Genomic DNA, 19751 nt, shown 5'->3' with positions numbered 1-19751 from the left:
AACACTGGAAAGATTCTGATATCCACTCAATTACGCCTACCCCAGCTTCCCCAGCCCAGGCTGAAATACTTGATACACACGCTCAGACAAATATTGACGTTCTGGGAAGCAGAGGACGCAAGACAGAGAAAACGGAGAGCCTGTGCTGAACTCAGGACAGATGACAGGAAGATCACAGGCGTGAGGTCCTTTGTTGCCTCCCCTTTTCCCCAGATGCAAGGGTTTCACTGTGTGCCTGTTGCTAGGATGCCCTGTTACAAGGCTCATTTTCCCAGGAAGACTCTGACAAAAATGTTACTCCTGCTCCAGCGATTCTCAATGAAGGACACGTGGTCTCCTCTGGACAATGCCATCCTCAGGACCTTGGCTAGTCATAGACCTGCCCCTAGAAGTTCCACTCCCTGAGTGACAATAAAAACCCTCCTGCGTTCATAGCCATCTTCAGCTGAGGTTCAGCAGGGATCATCTAAGACAGCGTTCTGCAAAGCATGGCCCAAGGGCTGAATACAACTGCTGTCTGATTCTGATCTCTGTGAATAGCTTAGTTGGAACACAGCCATGTTTATATATTTTTCTACGTGATTTACATGTTCTTTATGCTGTTTTTTTTCCATAATGGTAGAGGTAAGTGGGATATAGTCATGACAGATGTAATATGGCTTACAAAACCATACATATTAACTATGAACCCTCTCCAGAATAAAGTATGACAGCCCTTGTGTAGGAAAATGAATCTTCACACAGTATACATTTAAGTTCATCCTTGCTCAGTCTTTCTCGGGATAGGGAAGGTTAAGGCTGATATCCCCAGAAAGTTAGTTCAATTTTCTTCTTCTCAAGGGCTACATTACCACATATATTATAAATACAATTATAGAAATAGAGAGCACAATAGGTTTTAAATAGCATCCTGTCATTAAAAACCATGCCCATCATTAACATTGCAGGATACACAAGATTCTCACAGAGCACCAACTATCGAACTCGTTATAGCTGGCCCCTATGGCTCCCTTTTCCTGCTAGGTCTGCTTGTCATACAGTTTTATTGGTGACCCCTACCGTTTTGCACACTGTTAATTTAAAATGTGTGGCTCAGCCATGTCCAGTCCCTTTTCTGAGAGAGGTACTAACCTTGAGATGTGACTGCTGCTTGCTCTACTGTTGCCGGACCTGTGTCTTGGTTAAGGCCTTCCTGTTTCCTGTGGCCACTTTGCTGACTCCCTCTCTGTCTCTGCCAGCTCTCTCCTCTTCTGGTCCTTAATGTACACAGCGGAGAGCTTCCATGCTCCTCTCTTCACCAGAGCTTCATCAGGTAGCAGCTGACGCGAAGCACTAATTCTGTATGAATCCAAGAAGTCTTCCACCTTCTGGAAACATCTTTACCATTTCAGGGACTCACTCATCCCAAGCTCAGGTACAGTTCTGTTCCCCTTTACCACCTTAGATTTGACAATTCGAAAGGATGCACTTCTCTTCCTCTGTTCTCTCTCACTACATGCAAAACCTTGAAGTTGGTTTCTTGGCGTTTTCTTCCCCTTTTTTTCTGCCAATCAAAGCACCTCATACTCAGTAGTCTCTTAAATTCAGGAAGCTTTCTTATCTTTGCCCATATCTAACCATATTTCTGTTTTACCTTCTAGATTTATTCTCTCCTTCTCTCCCTCCCTCCCACTCTCACTGCCTGTCTCCCATTCTCTGACAGAAAAAGCACCCAAGCTGGTGTTTCTGGATTACTATCCTCACATGCTTAGCAGCTTGTGCATCTTAGAACCATCTTAATTTCTTAGCTGTATCAGAGGCCATCAAAGTTTGTTCTATTTATTCCTTTAATTGACTAGGTTTCAGAGGGTGGTTAAACTACCATGAACAGTCACAGCTGTGGCTTGAGATTGTGCAATTCTTAGAAATACTAGGAAGTCACCCCATGTGACAGATGAGAAGGCACATACAAGCTCCGACCTGCCCTGCACATTTAATCATCACCAGGTACAGGATTGCAGTCAACACACACATGTCTGAAAGCATGGAACAAAATACAACAATGCCATTTATTTTTTTAAAAATATTTATCTATTTATTTGAAAGTCAGAGTTACGCAGAGAGAGGAGAGGCAGAGAGAGAGAGAAAGGTCTTCCATCCGATAGTTCACTCCCCAACTGGCCGCAATGGCTGGAGCCAGGAGCTTCCTCCGGGTCTATCACATGGGTGCAGGGTCCCAAGGACTTGGGCCATCTTCTACTGCCTTCCCAGGCCATAGCAGAGAGCTAGATTGGAAGTGGAGCAGCCAGGACTCAACCCGGTGCCCATTTGGGATGTCAGCTCTGCAGACAGTGGCTTTACCCGCTAAGCCACAACACTGGCCCCAACAATGCCATTTAATATACAAAGGCTTACAAGCACTTACTATGGACCAGCGTAGTTTTATCAAAACACCTTTCTGACTCATATTACTGCTTTTACTGCCTCACTGTCTTCCACAGAATATCCAAACTTCCTGTTGATTTACAAAGCCATCATGATTAATCTTTGCCATTTTTTGCAGTCTTGTAACTTAAAATGTTTTTGTTCACTCACAGCCTACACTCTAGACCTGCCAAATATTTTCTGTTTTAAGGACCATGTTCTGATAGGGTGGGGCCTTTGCACATTGGATTCCCCTTGACTTGACTTGTCTTACTCCTCTCACAGACACTAGTTTGTAGCTCAAAATCCTTTATAGGATAGTCACCTTGGTCTTCCCAAAAGTGGGTCATATATTCTCCTGTGAGTTCCCTGAGAATCTCAAAGAAATCCTAACTGAAATATTTATCACCTGCTATTGTGATTGGCCATTTATCCACTGTTTTTCTTATTATAGCCCAATAACCCTTCAAGGCACAGGTAAAATGTCCACTTCTCTACACTTGGAGCCTTACATAGTGTTTGCTTGTGGTAGGTTCTCATTCCATATTTGTTAAATGAGGCTAAAACAATGACTTCCCTCTGTTAGGTTTTATGGCATGTATCATTTATAGTGGTCACAATCCAAAATTCCATCTTGTTTCCAATGTGTGGTTTTTATTTTGCCATCCTATTTACCCAGTGAACAAGACAAAAGAGGCATCTAGATCCAAAATACACACTGATTTGGCAGGACAAACCCAAAGACATACTTTCCTTTCTTGGGCAAATTTTCCTTAAATGACCCAACCAGCTCTGAAAAAACTTCAAACGGCCGAAATTGTCACTGTCTACCCACATGATTTACAATACATTGAATGTCAGCATCTATTGTAATAATATATGCTACTTACACGCATCGAATCTAGCTGTTTTGCTTACTTCCTGATTCCAAATTCCACATTTACATAGGCCAGGCACATTTCCCAGATTACTCTTTTATAATAACTTCCTAACTCAGTATACATAAACCAACACACATACCCCACTGCCACCATCCTCACCCTCATTATCCACCATGTTCTGTAAGAGAGTCATGGTTATTACTATTTAGGAAGGCAGACTGGAGACAGTTTCTGTTGTTCTATCTATAGGGGTCCATCCTAAGCTGGTTTCTTTGCCTTTTTCTTTTGGGCTGTTGAACCCTTTAATATAAAAAACCCCAACAGTTACATTCTATAGAGTCCGAAGGAGCACAGGCTCCCCCTGTGGTGGTCCCAGGGATAAAACATTACTCTCCCTAATGTGAAGCTACAGGATCTTACTCGGCAAATATGTGGAATGTTGACACATTCCCGAATTACAAAAAATAAAATAAAATAAAGCCATTCTGAGACCAAGGCGTCTGCTCCATGCCTGCAGAGCCCAGTCCTCCTCAATTAGGAGAGCAACTGGAGGTGATGGTGCAAGAACGGGTGTGGCAGGGTGAAGACCATCTGCCCTCACAAAATTAAACAAGATTCCTCCCTAAATATCCTCTCATCTTTCATGACCCTTATGAAAAAGACTTCTTCAGCAGCTTAAAAGTAAAAATACCTCTTTAACACTGCCACTTGTTGACAGAAATAAGAAGCACTGCAAATACCATCACATCACAGCACTGGTTAGAGCATGACATTAGCTACCTCCAAGGTTACCACGGCACTAGCTCACTGCTCAGAAAAGGGTAAGGAAGGGTAAGGAATAGAGCATTTGTCCTGCTTTTCTCATACAAATTGCATTTCAGGGTGACTGGAGTTCTCGTTATAGGAAAATTCAGCTACTAGGAAAAAATAATCAGAGATAATTTTTAAATTACTATCTTGCAATCCCTATTAAAATAACAGATCAAGACGATTATTAATATGCATTAAAACCACTGGGTGAAAGGTTAATGTGGAACTTTACCATGAAAGGTAATGCTGATTGACATCGTCTGAGCCCTAAGCTCTCTAAAAACGGTCCAGCCAGGCTGCTAATGTGACAAAGGAAGAACACAGCGCCACCCGGCAGGTATTCTCACCAAAGTGGCTGAGCCCAAACCCAGCCAAGCCTCCAGAAGCAGCAGTGTGTAGAATAGGAAGGCGATGCAAGACTAAGCCAAAAGGCACCACAAGGAAGCAATGAACTCAACACAGAAAGCAAGAGCCACTACAGAGAACAAATGTTAAAAAAGGGAATGGGGAGATGGGGATGGGTGTTTGGCCTGGCAGTTAGAACATTGCTTAGGATGCCCACATTCCACAGCAGAGTAACTGGCTCAATCCTTGGCTCTGGTTCCAGCTTCCTACTAACGCAAACTATGAAATACAGAGGTGATGGTTCAGGTACTGGGTTACTGTAACCCACACTGGAGACCAGGATTAAGTTCCCAACTCTGGGCTTTGACCTGGCCCAAATCTATCTATTGGAGACAGGGTTGAGAGCCAACAGATAAGAGCTTGTGTTTCTCTCTCTCTCTCTTTCTCTCTCCTTTCTCCTTTCTCCTTTCCCTTCTCAAATACAAAAATTTAAAAAAAATAGGAACAGTAAACCTTAAAATTATTTAAAATATATTATTTATATATAATCAACCTAAAGAATACACAGAATCAAATAAAAATAAAAGAAATAAAACATCTAGCAAAACAATTTTCTAAAACTTAATAGCTTTATGTCATATCCAAAAGTAGAGCAAAAAACTCATAGCTATGTATTTGGAAGGCACTATACCACCAATGCTTAGCTATGTATTTGGAGGCAAAAGTATGCATGGGGGCCAGTGCTGTGGCTCAGCAGGTTAAAGCCCTGGCCTGAAGCGCCAGTATCCCATATAGATGGCCAGTTTGAGACCAGGCTGCTCCATTTCCAATCCAGCTCTCTGCTATGGCCTGGGAAAGCAGTAGAAGATGGTCCAAGTCCTTGGGCCCCTGCACCCATGTGGGAGATCCAGAAGTTCCTGGCTCCTGGCTTTGGATCGGCGCAGCTCCAGCTGTTGCAGCCAATTGGGAAGTGAACCATCGGATGGGAGACCTTTCTCTCTCTCTCTCTCTCTCTCTGTCTCTGTCTCTGTCTCTGTCTCTCCTCTCTCTGTGTAACTCTGACTTTCAAATAAATAAATCTTTAAAAAAAATGCATGTGAGTGGGAATATTTGCATTTACCCAAAGTATTTGTAACAATTAAGCCAAGAAGCATGTGAAAACTGTCAAAGGAAATAAATTTTGAATAAATGGAGGAGTGCGTTATGTTTCTGTATGGCAAAACCCAATTCTGAGAACAGATCAGTTTACTTGGAACTTGTAATCTCTTAAGGCTCTTTGCGAGACACTTTTGACCATACACTACACAAAGGCCTCTGGAAGAAGTTGGTCAAGCAGTACTTACCCTCATTTTGTACTTAGTATGTTTGCATCTATTAATGTTCACATAATAAGCATGTTCTTAATTAGTACATGCTCTATTTAAATGCCTAAGAATAGCGAAGCACATTTAAAAAAAAAAAAGAAAAAATGTGCTGAGCATCCTGTGCCATCAGATATTAAAGTGCATTGCAAAGCTGCAATGGCATTTTATTCTGTTACAACCAAGAGTCCAGAAGAAGGTTTAAAGAACTGTGGACTTCCAACGTATTGTGAGAACCTCCCAGGTCAGTAGGGAAGGAACTGTTTGGCTGATGCTCATCCCCTGGGAAACCTGAAGCCAGCTACCACTCCACCATGGTGGTCTTGGGCAGTGCAGCCTCTACACACCCATTTCAGGGCCGGATACTCCCCCTCAGTACCCTCCCTTATAGTGTGGGTTTGGGCATGGGTCCCACTCCCTGCCTAATACATTTATGGAGGTACTTTAAAAAGTTCATAGGAAATGGGGTTAGAAGATAATGCACTTTTTCCATAATTTTTTAAAGTATCATCATATTCCTTGAAATTCAAATCAGAAACAATGAACTGAAGCTGGGCAATACGGGTGCATCCTGAAATGAGGGTTGCAGGGGCTACAGCTCCACTGAGTCTCCAAGAACCCCATACACACTATACGGCAGTGTGGGAACCTACTGACGCCATGTGAGCAATGGGACACAGCAGTGTTTGCACCAAGCCAGACTGGGCCCACTGCAGGCAGTGCTGCGGATACGGGTGCAGCCTGATCTGCATTCAGCAAGCATCTGCCCCAGCCCACATTCATTCTGTGACCTCGCCCCTATCCTTCTACAAAGCTTCTTTACAGAGGCATAGGTAAGATTTTAAAAAAGTGCACATACCTAATGTACACAACTTAATGAGTTTGCAGATAAATATACAGCACACCCACAGAACCATCACCCTAATCAGGGTCATAAATATCCATTACCTTCAAAATTGCACCAAAATAAATTCACCTTTTAATTCCATTTTCCTTCAACTTTCTGAAGTTCTTCATATATATTTTGTGTTGGTCTTACATAAATAAATATCCCAAAACCAGGCAAAATGTGACACTTTTCCAACATAAAAAAATCTAACAATGTGACATGGAAACATATACTAACAAAGCAAAAAGGCAAGAGCATCTTTATATGATATTTTCTAAATGTAGCAACTACATAGGGGCCGGCACTGCATCATAGTGGGTAAAGCTGCCACCTGCAGTGCCGACATCCCATATGGCTGCCGGTTCAAGTCCCAGCTGCTCCTCTTCTGATCCAGCTCTCTGCTACAGCCTGGGAGAGCAGAAGATGGCCCAAGCCCCTGGGCCCCTGCACCCACGTGGGAGATCCACAAGAAGCTCCTGGCTCTTGGCTTTGGATCAGCCCAGCTCCAGCTATTGCCAGCCATTTGGGAAGTGCACCAGCAAGTGGAAGCTTGCTCGCTCGCTCGCTCTCTCGCTCTCTCTCTCTCTCTCTGCCTCTCTGTAACTCTTTCAAGTAAAATACATAAATCTTTAAAAAAAAAAAAAAAAAAAGAAACAACATAAACTATCAATGACAAATCTCAAATACTCCAAGAGAAAAACAGACAATAGATGTTCGATATCAATTCACAAAAGGATTACTCACAGCAATATGTTAAAACATGTAATCTCTTCACTAGTAACCAATGGAAATTAAAATCTTGACATACTGGTTTTTGCTTATCAAATTGGCAAATACATAAACAAAAAGAATGATATTTACCATTGTTAATGAGCAAATGGAACAGACTGTCAAATGCTGTCAGAGACAGTGATGAATTGGTACACACATTCTATCTGCATATAGGAGATAAGTTGTATAAATTAAATTTCATATCCTCAGACTCAGCAAAGCCACCTCAGGATATTTGTCCCATGGAAGGGTAAATTTAACAAATTTAGCAAAGATAGAAACCTAAAATCTTTAAATGTATTCCAGCATATTTTTACTAGAAAACTTGAAGCAACTGCATGCCCATTTCTAGTGGACTAACGGAGTTATGGTAAATCCATTGATAGATTCAGTGATGTGCAGACCTATTCTTAAAGAAATTTCTACAATACCGTAAGTAAAGAACTTTACACAGCACGCATATCCTCATGCAAATAAGACAGTAAACCACTGTGAAAATTACCACCTGGAGGAGGAATCCACACCCTCCTCCTTACCTGGTCTTAGCACTGCCAAGGGCCCAGCAGGCTTCATATACTACTCTCAGGGCCCCCCTCTTCATCATCTATTTTTAAATTTCCCTCTCTTGATGGTCTTAAGGTTTCAAGGAAATAAGTGCCTGCACTTACCTCGTAAGGGCTCCAGATCTTAAGTACTGGGCACCAGAAAGGGCAAAGTTCTTTGGGAATTTTTTTCTAAATGAAACCAGGAAGCAACGGCCAGTACAGCAAGATGGACGGACAGGGGTTTGCAGACATCTACTATCTGTTTCCTGCAGACCAGTCCCCTGACGAAGCTCATTCCCTTGTCCTCTGCATTCCACATCTCTGTGCTGCCACCATTTGATGACATTGCATGCCGCATATGGCTACTTAATAAGCAACAGCTGCCATCCTAGTGTGGGCTTTGCAGAGACTTGAGTCCAATCCTACTCCTTGTCTCGGCAGCTGTGGGCCTCCAGTCCTCAGTCTGCCGATGGCAGCGGCCAGGAAGGTCAGCCCACACCTGTGTTACCCTTGGCCAAGAGTGCTCTCCCTTGGCAGAGTCCTTTTGACACCCTAAGTGTTGAAAAGATCATTTTTGCTTCTTGTATTATCGATACTGCTGCAACCCAGGTTATTAAAGAAGTTCTTACTTTCCACAATGCCAGAAAATCTGTATGTGTCTAAGATAGGTTGTTCATATAATTTTTTACTGTACATTTTTTAACCTTGTTGCTTGTTCCAACCTTTTTGTTGTTCCCATTCTCCTGGAACCCTGAGAAAATGTTTGTCTCCAACTGTGCAAATAGTTTAAAATGGAAGTATTTAGTTAACATTAACACCACTGTCATTATTCCTGTGCCCACCACCTTAGCAAGGTGCCTGACTAAGGGAAGGCCTCTAACCTCAGCCACACAAATGCACCACATGCCCTGGAATTTGAATCAAGTGCAAATGTAGTTGAATGCATTTGGGTCATGTCTCTTGGGCTCCCAGGGCCATTGAAATATACGCCTGTTGAACTGATGTATTTGTTAACAGCAATCTATTTCACATTCCAAAGTGTCTTGATGTGTATAGTAGTCTCCAGGGTCACTCTCAGACCCACCTTAGTGGGCAGTGGTTTTGAAGTCCAAAGTCCCAGGAAACCCTTTAGTTCTAGAAAAACCAGGATGCACTGGTCGTCACTGCTATGGTAGTGACTAAGAAGGCCTGACTTCAGCCCACCTACTGTACTTCCTACCAAGAAGCAATGGCCAGCACAGTGACATGGATGAGTAGAGAAAGCACCCCTCAGTCAGGATCACCCTTACCTGACACTTCTATCAACGCTGGCTTCCAAGGATGCAGGACCAGAGTCTCCACCCTCCTCTTCTTGGTTACATTTGGCCTCCTTGAAAACTTGCCTACCTTGTCCCTAAAACTATGAGGTACTAGGAAGGGCAGGTGGGCCAGCCAGAAGAGCCCTTCTACAGCTTGCTCTCAGGGCAATGGGAGCCCACCCAATTTTATACATATCAACCCTGAGGGAGCAAGCAGCAGTCACTCTGAAAACCAAATGATATCCTAAGAAGCTTCTTTCTCGTCGCTACATATAAAAGAAGTCAGCTCCTTGTACAGTAAAAGTAGGTGAACAAATACACAAATAATTCCAGTTCTTTCCAACCTGATACCCTACTTTATGTAAAATTGTGCATTTTGTCTTATTTCTAAGTGCTTTGTTCTGTCTCTGGATCCTCCGATTGGAATATGAATTCCTTGAGAACAAGGCTGCCTTGTTCACTGCAGTATGAAAAGATGACCCATTGTGCTGGTTTGCCTGGGACCAAGCAGCTGCCCAGGACACAGGTCTTTCAGCGCTAATGCCAGCACAGTCCCAGGCACATCTAGGTGTTGGCCAACTTAGCTGTATCTCCAGTGCTAAGAGCACTGCCCAACATACAGCAGCTGTTCTCAGAATTTGAAAAAAGAAAAGAAGAGGGGTAGGGGCAAAACGTTCAACATCTTCATAAATGCAAGTGTTGGCTCACAGGGAGAGTGTAGGGCTTGTTCCTAAGCTGTTCTCGCTTCATCCCAGGAGACAGGCCGCTGTAGTTGACCAGATGTCTTCTTCTAGGTTGTCTCCTGTATTCCAGGGCTGGAACACTGGATGTTGCATTTATCAGAATTCCTGCCAGCAGGATTCCAATCCAGCTGCTGTAAACAAAAGGCACTTGTGTGAGATCTAGAAATCAAGAGAGAAGCAGGATTTAATTTCTGTCAAGCTGACACCACACTATTTAAACATAAATTTATGCCATTTAAACATAAATTCAGCTGGTGTGAAGGCTTCACACCTACACAATGTAACAACCTTCTTCTTGGAGCCTTCCCCGAAATCCCCCTGCGCGGGAGATGGAGAGGACAGTGTTTGGGCCAGTGGATTCTTGCAGAGTTGGAAGATCCTGGAAGCCTTGCAACCCGCCTGATATCAGGAGACCCCTCCAAGTCTGTGCCCTCAGGCCACAGCCAAATCCTCCTCTTAGATCCCTGCCTGCTTAGATGTTTAGGTTTATTTCCACATTCCTAACTGATACCTTAGATCTAATACCTTTTGTTCATGAATGCTAGAGAGGGAAACCTGAGTGAGGATGAACGCTTCCCCGGGAGTCCCAGCCCACAGCTCCTCTCACCATGCCAGGAGTCTGAATCATCAGGTCCTCTTCATCTTCTTTACTGGGACAGTGGAGAACATTTTGGGACAGTGTCCTCAGGAAGGTAAAAACAGGAAATGCTGTGGCTTCTTGTAACTCCTTTGCCAGCAAGGGGAAGCTTTAAAGATGTCCTGGTATCTCATGGGCCAGAACTGAGATCATCCATTTTTGTGTTTTACCTGCTGTTAAATCACAAACTACCGCCAAGCTTAGTAGCTGAAACAGTTCTGTGCACTGGCTCTCTGTCCAGCTCTGCTGCTCTGCTCTCTTACCTCTTTCTCTTCGTCTCTGTCTTCTAGAGTGGTTTCTGGTCTTGTTCTTGCTCTCTCTCAGAATAATTTTGAGGGGCCAGTGCTGTGGCGCACTAGGTTAATCCTCCGCCTGTGGCACCCGCATCCCATTTGGGCGCTGGTTCTAGTCCCGGTTGCTCCTCTTCCAGTCCAGCTCTATGCTGTGGCCTCGGATAGCCTCGGAGAATGGCCCAAGTGCTAGGGCCCCTGCACCTGCATGGGAGACCAGGAAGGAGCTCCTGGCTCCTGGCTTTGGATCGGCACAGTTCCAGCCATTGTGACCATTTGGAGAGTGAAACAACAGAAGGAAGACCTTTCTCTCTGTCTCTCTCACTGTCTATAACTCTACTCGTTAAATAAATTAAAAAAATAAAGATGGAAAAAATTTTAGAAAAAGAATAATTTTGATATTTAAGTTTCTGCATTCATTCTCTGTATGCTACTCTAAAATATTACACAAATTTAGGGTTTAAAATAACATGGATTTTAAGGCAGAAGTTCAACAAAGGTCCCACTGAGCTAAAAATCCAAATAGTGGCTTGGCTACATTCCTTCCTGGAGGCTCAGGACAAGAAACTCCCAGTCTTCTCCAGTTTCCAGAAGCAGCCTTTTTCCTTGGGTCGTGGCCCTTCCTCCATCCTGGAGGACGGCAGTGCCACATCTCCTACTCCTGACTCTCCTCTCTGGCTCCACTTTTTCTTTTTTTTTGACAGGCAGAGTGGACAGTGAGAGAGAGAGAGAGACAGAAAGAAAGGTCTTCCATTTCCGTTAGTTCACCCCACAGAGGCCTCTGCGGCCAGCATGCTGCAGCCGGCGCACGGCGCTGATCTGAAGCCAGGAGCCAGGTGCTTCTCCTGGTCTCCCATGCGGGTGCAGGGCCCAAGCACTTGGGCCATCCTCCACTGCACTCCCGGGCCACAGCAGAGAGCTGGCCTGGAAGAGGAGCAGCCGGGACAGAATCCGGCGCCCCAACCGGGACTAGAACCCGGTGTGCCGGCGCTGCAGGTGGAGGATTAGCCTAGTGAGCCACAGCACCGGCCTCCACTTTTTCTTTTAATACTCTGTGGTTACACTGCCCCCCCCCCCCAATGATCATGTTAAGCTCCTCACCGCAAGGTTCATGGCAAAGTCCCTCTTGCCATGAAAGTTCACATCCTCACGGTTCCAGGACCTAGGACGTGAACATCTTGGGGGGGAGCAGCGTGATGCTGCCTGCCACACCAACCAAACACATTTATTTTCTTCCCTCTTTCCAAAAACATTCCCTAGTGCTTGACATAGAAATGAGAAGAATCATCTGCGAAAACTCCCTTGCCCGTCATGTAGCAGTGCAGCTTCCTGTCCTGTGGCTGAAGATGAAGAAGTCATCTTAGGGCGAGCAAGTGAGCGAGCGAGCGCGCGAGTGAGAGATCTTTAAAAAAAGAAGAAAAAACTTTAAAGCTGAGTGATAGACACACAAACACACACATTTAATATGTTAGTAACAGAAGATATATATTCATTAGGATATTGCTTGGTTATATCTGTTTAGACTTATTATTCCCTGGTAATGGTATTCTGAGCTGTTGGTTCCTCCCAAAGGTTAGTTAGTACCCAAGGCAAGAAAATAGAACAAAATGAGAAATAAGATAAAAACAAAATTGAGCTAAACTCTAACTCAAGGTAAAGTCCTTGATTATATATGCAGAGTGTGTTAACTTTTATACATTTAGCTTATTTTAAGTCATTTTACCAGGTTTCCCATTTCCTTAAATCTTCTTGGCTCAAGTGCAACCACATTTTTCCTCTTCTCGCTTTCCTTAATTTATGCACATTGATTTCTCTAGGGACTTTTTTCAATTCTTCCTTCTTGTATTGTTTCTCTTTTTCATTCCAAGCACCAGCATGCCTTTCTCTTTCTTAATTTCCTCTCAGAGGAGCTATTCCACCACTTCAATGCCCTAAATAAAAAGCTGAGATGTCCTCACATTCAAAGTTGCATCTCAGGCATAATTGTCCTTGTATCACAACTATATGATCAGGTTGTTTCTTCACCAATATTGATAGGGTTTTGCGCTTTTGCATAAACAGACTGAAATTCTTTATTTTCTTGAACTTTTTAAAACCAGAAATTAAAAGACCTATCATTTTTTGACCAGAATGGTAAAATCCTCTGGCTTACCCACTGATACGCAGGCAAGTTCATTCATGGGAGCTACAAAAGCCCCTGCCCCAGTGCCAGGGCTCAGCCTTGATGCCAAGCTTGAATTGTCATTTTCAGCCCTTCACATTCAAACACCAAATACTGAAGAGTCTTCATAAAAATATTCATAACAGCAACTTTATCTTCCCTACCTCTATTCTCATGAAACTGGTCCTCAAAACATTCACTGTGGGGCCTGAGGATTACCTTCCTCTAGCTCATCCTACAGTGGTCAGTAGGTCCACTTCCTCAATGACGGCTTTCTGAGTGATAATCTTGAAAGTCAGTGTTTTGCAAATCATCTCACTCAATTCTGCAACTATCAATGCCCCAGATGATAATTCCTGAGCATTTGCTATGTGCCTACCACTTCTCTAGTGCTTCACACATCTTTCTTTTAATTGTAGGAACTGTTACTATTCTCACATTTACATTTGAGAAAATTGAGGCATAGTTCTTTAACCAATGTCCATCTAGGTAACATGCCAAGAGCTGAACTCAAATAGGTGACTGTAGAGCCCTCACTCTTACCCTCAACACCCTAGTGCCCACCCACAGGAGTTGGGTTTTTGTCCCCACTCAGTAGATAATGAACTGAGCATCACAGCAGCTAGCGGGCCCCCTAAAGTTCCCTGGGTGTCGCCACAGTGTACCTCCTTCCTTCTGTAATGCTCCCCAGACCAGGAATGCTGATTAATAAAATAAATGATTTCCCACGGTGGTGTTTCCCAAAGCGCATCCTCCAATTGCTACAGACCTTCTAGAAGATGTGGGTTTTTATGGATAAACAAGGCTGGGAAACTCAATATCCGTTAGTTCCACTTTTAGAGATACAGATCTCTCTCTAGACAACATATTAAGACTCTGACAAATCCAGAAGCAAATCACCTTATTTATCTTGGTTCATCCCAGTGTTTATAAAACTAATTTGAACATGAAATCATATTTTTATGCATCATTTGTCAACATATACTACAGAGCACACTTTGGAAAATGTTACACAAATCTAAACACCCCACCTTTGTTTACAAAGTCTTACACAGTCTACTCTCTTCTTTTTTTTTTAAAGATTTATTTATTTATTTGAGAGGTAGAGTTATACACACACACAGAGAGAGAGACAGAAAGAAAGGTCTTCCATCTGCTGGTTTACTCCCAAATGACTGCAACAGACAGAGCTAGGCCAATCTGAAGCCAGGAGCCAAGAGCTTCTTCCGGGTCTCCCACGTGGATGCAGGGGCCCAAGCCATCTTCTACTGCTTTCCCAGGCCTTAGCAGAGAGCTGGATCAGAAGAGGAGCAGCCAGGACTAGAACCAGCGCCCATATGGGATGCTAGTGCTGCAGACAGGCTTAGCCCACTACGCCACAGCACCGGCCCTACTTGCTTCTTTACCTGCTTACTGTCACCTCTCATTTGAAAATCAATGTAATTCATGAAAAATCATGTAATTATATTAGTGGATACAGAAAAAGAATTTGACAAAATCTAACACCTGGAACCAGCGTTGTGATGCAGCAGGTTAAATTGCCACTTGTGATGCCAGAATCTATCAGAAACCAGTCAGAGTCCCAGCTACTCTGTTTTCTATCCAGCTTTCTGCTTCTGAGCCTGGGGAGGCAGCAGAAGATGGCCCAAGATGGGAGATCAGGATGGAGTTCCTGGCTCCTGGCTTCAGCCTGGTGCAGCCCTGTTGCAGCTATCTGGGGAGATAGAAGATCTCCTTCTTTCTCTGTCCTCTGCCTTTGAAAATAAACAAATCTTAAAAAACAAACACAACAACAAAGCAGTTCCTATGTTGTTTGGTATTTGTAGAGGTATATGATCAGAACAAATTTCTAGAAGCTGAAGCCTGAAGCAGAAACTCCACCCCAATCTCCCACATAGGAGGCAGGGACCCAGGCACTCGGACCATCATCTACCACCTTCCCAGGCATGTTAGCAGGATCAGAAGCACAGCAAGTGGGACTCAAACTGGAGTTCCCATATGGGATTCCGACATCACAAGCAGCTTAACCTGATGACCCATGAGGAGAGCCTTGTAGGAACAGGTTTTAGTACATTTGGCACTATTTATGATGAGGAAATCAAATACAAACCCACACACACAAACACACATTTGATTAGTTTTGATCTCATAGAAGTGAAAAGTAAAATGATAGTTACCAGGTGCTGAGTGGGGACGGGGGGTTAGGGAAATGTTCATTAAGTTGTAGTAGTAGTTCTAGTGTTCTACTGCACAGTATGTTGACCACAGATAATGTTATACTACTATGTATTTCCTAGAATAAGAAAAAACCTACAAGGTAGGATTTTTGATGTTTTTACAATACAGAAGTGTTAAATGTTTGAGGAAATAGGTATATTTACTCTGACTGGACTTTACACAAGGTCTGGAACATCATGTGCTACCTCATAGTTATACACAATTCTTTTATGTCTGTTAAAACTCCTTAAATAAAAGGATAGATCATGATCTAATCATAATATTTACATGTAGTAGTTGGAGGAATAAGAATTTACTAAGTATAGCTCTTTATATGACACATGAAAAAATTAAATGAAAGCATAAAATAAGTAAACAAGAATTGACCACAGAAAAATAATGGACTTGAGTATACATCAAATAAATAACTGTATAGAAAAAAAGAACTAACTCAAGTTACTTTGTACAGTTCTCTGTATATCACTAATACCGGGGCTATACTCTAAGCACCAAAATAATTGCAAAAAAATATCTTGAGCTTAACTTAGTAGTAAAAGAGTACCACCTTACTATTGGTAGTAGCACTCACATAGTGATTCTAAAACTGTTCAGTGGCAGGATAGAGGAAATGAGTAGATCGATTTACTCTGGTGTTACGGGGAACCGGGGACTCACTGTGGGGAAGACATGCAAATGGAATGGGGAAAGGAGAGGAAGAACTCTGCTACTGAACTAAAACTGAAGTCACTGGTATAAACTCATGAACTTATATATATTTATGTATGTGTGTACGTGTGTGTATACACACTTACATATTTCCTGGCACCACCCCCCACCATGGCTTGGTTTCCAGATGCATTCCTCTGCAAGAGAAACCAGAGTCCCTTGTAGAAACTGCTGACAGAAAATGCAAGACCACTCTGCAACCTTTGTTGGCACAAAGGAACGCAAAGCAAAGGCCGGGTGCGAGCCATGCCAGTCACCAAACATTGCCCTCTCTCCGCAGCGGCTCTGAGCAGCAGCTGCTTCTGTTTCACCTGCCGCAGCGTTAGCCTGGCTTCCTTTCCCTCCCCACCTCTCAGGAGGCAACCCAGAGGCACTCCACATCCTTGACCCTTCGCCTACAACTCGCAACACAAGTTAAATGCTTAACATCAGGCCGCACTAACACTTCTCACTGTCCTGCCCTTCTGTGTGTGTGGCTGTGTGAACTCTTCATGCAAGCATCGACAAGGCCCAGTACAAGCTGCACTTGTGGTCCACCCACAGCAGACAAATAAAGCACGTTGTAGGTAGGTTTGCCGAAACTCTTTCTGTCCACAGCTGTGTTAAAATACCTTTCTAGAGTGCTCGCTTCGGCAGCGCGTATACTAAAATACCTTTCTAGAGCATATTAGAAGTATGACACATGAAGCCAGAGCAGCGTTCCAGAAACTCACTCCTCTCTCTGCCTCTGCCCGTGCTCTGCTGCTCCCCAGAAACAACCGTTTTCAAATCTTCTGGTGGTTTATATTTAAATGACATATTCCTAAAAACATGTCCTTTCTGTTACATCTTGATTTCATCTTTTTTTTTTTTTAACAGAGTTAGACAGTGAGAGAGAGAGACAGAGAAAGGTCTTCCTTCCGTTGGTTCACCCCCCAAATGGCCGCCACGGCCAGCACTGCGCCGATCCGAAGGCAGGAGCCAGGTGCTTCCTCCAGGTCTCCCATGTGGGTGCAGGGCCCAAGCACCTGGGCCATCCTCCACTGCCTTCTTGGGCCACAGCAGAGAGCTGGACTGGAAGAGGAGCAAGCGGGACTAGAACCCAGTGCCCATATGGGATGCCGGTGCTGCAGGCGGAGGATTAACCAAGTGAGCCAGGGAGCTGGCCTCGATTTCATCTACCTTAAACATCATTGCTTTCCTCCCTTTAGCATATTGTCTCTCTTGCATAGCTGAGAGACAAATTTACTCACATTCAGAAGAAAGCAAAATGGTGACAGTCTGATTGCTTTGAAGCCAAAACCTGTTCATCCTTATCTGACACTCAGGAAATGTAACTTTACTTGTTCAGAAAATATTTGTTTGATGATCTGCAACAAATGAAGATTTTTTTTTTCACACATCCACATTCACTTCCTCTTCTCCCTATCCTACAAATACATTATTTAAAAAAAGATCATCAGTTCTGGCATCTTCATGACTACATAAATGCTGACCAGTCCCGTACTGAACAATTTCTTCAGACACCCACCTCTTCTCAAACATGGAAGATCCCATTCTTTGGTCCATGGTGGCCTCGCTATGAAGCCCTATGCCCTGGATTCCCCCTGAAAATATCCCAACTTGGTTTGGTGGTCAAGCACTGCATTTGGAACAGTGTGATCCCCACTGATGACAGGGAATGGTGGCACTCCCCAGTGACACAGGCAGCAGCCAACAGCATCTCTCTGAGATGCTGGTAAGTGGATCTGTTAAGCAGGAATGGGATTTCAAATATCTGCCCTCATTATTTTATTGAAGATTTATTTATTGATTTGAGAAAGAGAGAGAGAGAGAGAGAGAGAGACAGAGACAGAGACAGAGACAGAGTCTGTCTTCCATCCAGCTGGTTCTCTCCCCAGATGGACACAACAGCACTGGGCCAGACTAAAGCCAAGAGCCAGGAACTTCCTGCAGGTCTCCCACATGCCCTCACTATTTAAGGAAATCTGATATGAGACATAAGTTAATTCCTTCCCTTTTGTGTTGTCAATAGATGAAAGAAAATAGTCCACACCATTTTATGTGAGTTATGTAGATACGGTGTTATCTTTATTTTGGAGTTTCAAGTACATTAGTAGCTTCATGTATTTGATTACATAATTGAGAATTGAGGCTTCTTTTACTTTATCAACCCACAGACTAGGATGAGTGAATTATCTGAGTCTAATCATCTAAGTCCCTCAAAGGGGAAATGAGAGTAGGAAGTGAGAGGCCATTATTGAGAGTGTTCTAGGAGCCACACTTCCAATGTACACTTCGTTATGCTCTCATTTCGAGAAGTTCTGTACATACAAGAGGGCAAAATCGGTGCCCATTTAAGAGCTAGAAATATTTTAGAAGAGGGTCTAAACACAAACCTCTACCAGTATATTTGATTCTTTCATTATTTCTTAATTCTCACAACTCCTTATAAAATCTGTGAATAAGAAGATCCAAAAAAATTCTCTAAATCCTATCTAGGAACCCTCTGGCAGTCCCTGCACATTCTGCTGCATTGCTGTATGTCAGCTGAGTGAGTGATAATTCCAGAGGAAAGAGAGGAGGCAAATGCCTGGCTGATTCTAAAAGTTACTGCACCGGCTGTGAAGGAATTCGGGGGGGTGATGGTGTCCGGTTTAAAAGAAGTGAGAAATCATGTATACGAGGGGAGAGAGTAAAGGAGCTGTCAGGAATGAGAGAAACCATTTACAGGTGGACCTGGGGTCTTCCCAACAGAGGTGATAAGTGAAGGGGTAATATGACATCTTGGGGGAAGTACATAGAGGAACAAGAGACGAAGAATACTGACAGTAAAACTAAACCAAAAATAACACAAACCAAACCATAAACCTCACATTTCTAAAGGGTCCTTGAAAGCTCGGAAGACACACTTTACAGTAAGTTCAAATTCTCAGAAGTCAGAACTGGGCCATAGTAGGATGGAAGTAAAAGAGCTACACCAGATATTGTCAGAAATGTTCTCAATGTAGCCAGCATTCTATAACTAACAACTAATCATACTACCACTCTTCTGTAAGACACAGCACCAACAGGGTATGCTAAATAAGATCTGCAGTCTAAATAACACCATTTACCCAATTTTAAATGCTGGAAAAATATTAAGGCTCCATAGGACATGTACATAAATATATAGAAACATACCAAATTCAAATAAATGGAATATGTTATCTACTAAATCAAGCCAAGGGAAGGAAAGTAGTAACTATGATCAGAATACATGGGTCCAATAATTCTCTGAGATAGAAAAAACAGATCTGCAGTCATTTTCTTTTTAATTGAATAACTGTATTACCTTGATCTCTGTTTTTGTCTGCTCCACACAAGTGGGAAACAGACTTCTAACTTTTGTCAGTCTGTAGTATAGTAGCCACAATTCGAATTTTTCAGTAATTGAGGTGGTGATTAAATATTTCTCATCCTACTGTCAAATTAGCTTGAGAACCACTTTTTTTTTAACTTTTATTTAAAAAAAATATAAATTTCCAAAGTACAACTTCTGGATTACAGTGGCTTTTTCCCATAACCACCTGCCACCATCCCATTTCCCACTCCCTCTCCCATCCCATTTACACCAAGATTCATTTTTGGCCAGTGCCACGGCTCACTTGGCTAATCCTCCACCTGCAGCTCTGGCACCCCAGGTTCCAGTCCCA

General features: G+C 43.1%; 1 protein-coding gene across 2 annotated transcripts in view; it reads right to left on the bottom strand.

Annotated features, from left to right (window-relative positions):
* CD226 (CD226 molecule) overlaps positions 1 to 19605 on the bottom strand; it is a 123522-nt gene extending 103917 nt beyond the window's left edge. The window contains exons 1-2 of one of the 2 annotated variants that reach the window (XM_051851889.2): positions 12075 to 19605; positions 10012 to 10177 (exon numbers count right to left, since the gene is read on the bottom strand). The gene's annotated coding sequence lies outside the window, so the exon portion shown is untranslated. Of the gene's footprint in view, positions 1 to 1131; positions 4933 to 10011; positions 10178 to 12074 lie in introns of those variants that run through there. The other variant, XM_002713640.5, reaches the window with a different exon arrangement.
* Between the last annotated feature and the right edge of the window lie 146 nt (positions 19606 to 19751).

The sequence above is a fragment of the Oryctolagus cuniculus genome, chromosome 10, assembly GCF_964237555.1.
Source record: "Oryctolagus cuniculus chromosome 10, mOryCun1.1, whole genome shotgun sequence".
NCBI lineage: Eukaryota > Metazoa > Chordata > Mammalia > Lagomorpha > Leporidae > Oryctolagus > Oryctolagus cuniculus.
Note: the sequence above shows the minus strand (reverse complement) of the source record. Positions and strands in the feature narration are given on the sequence as shown.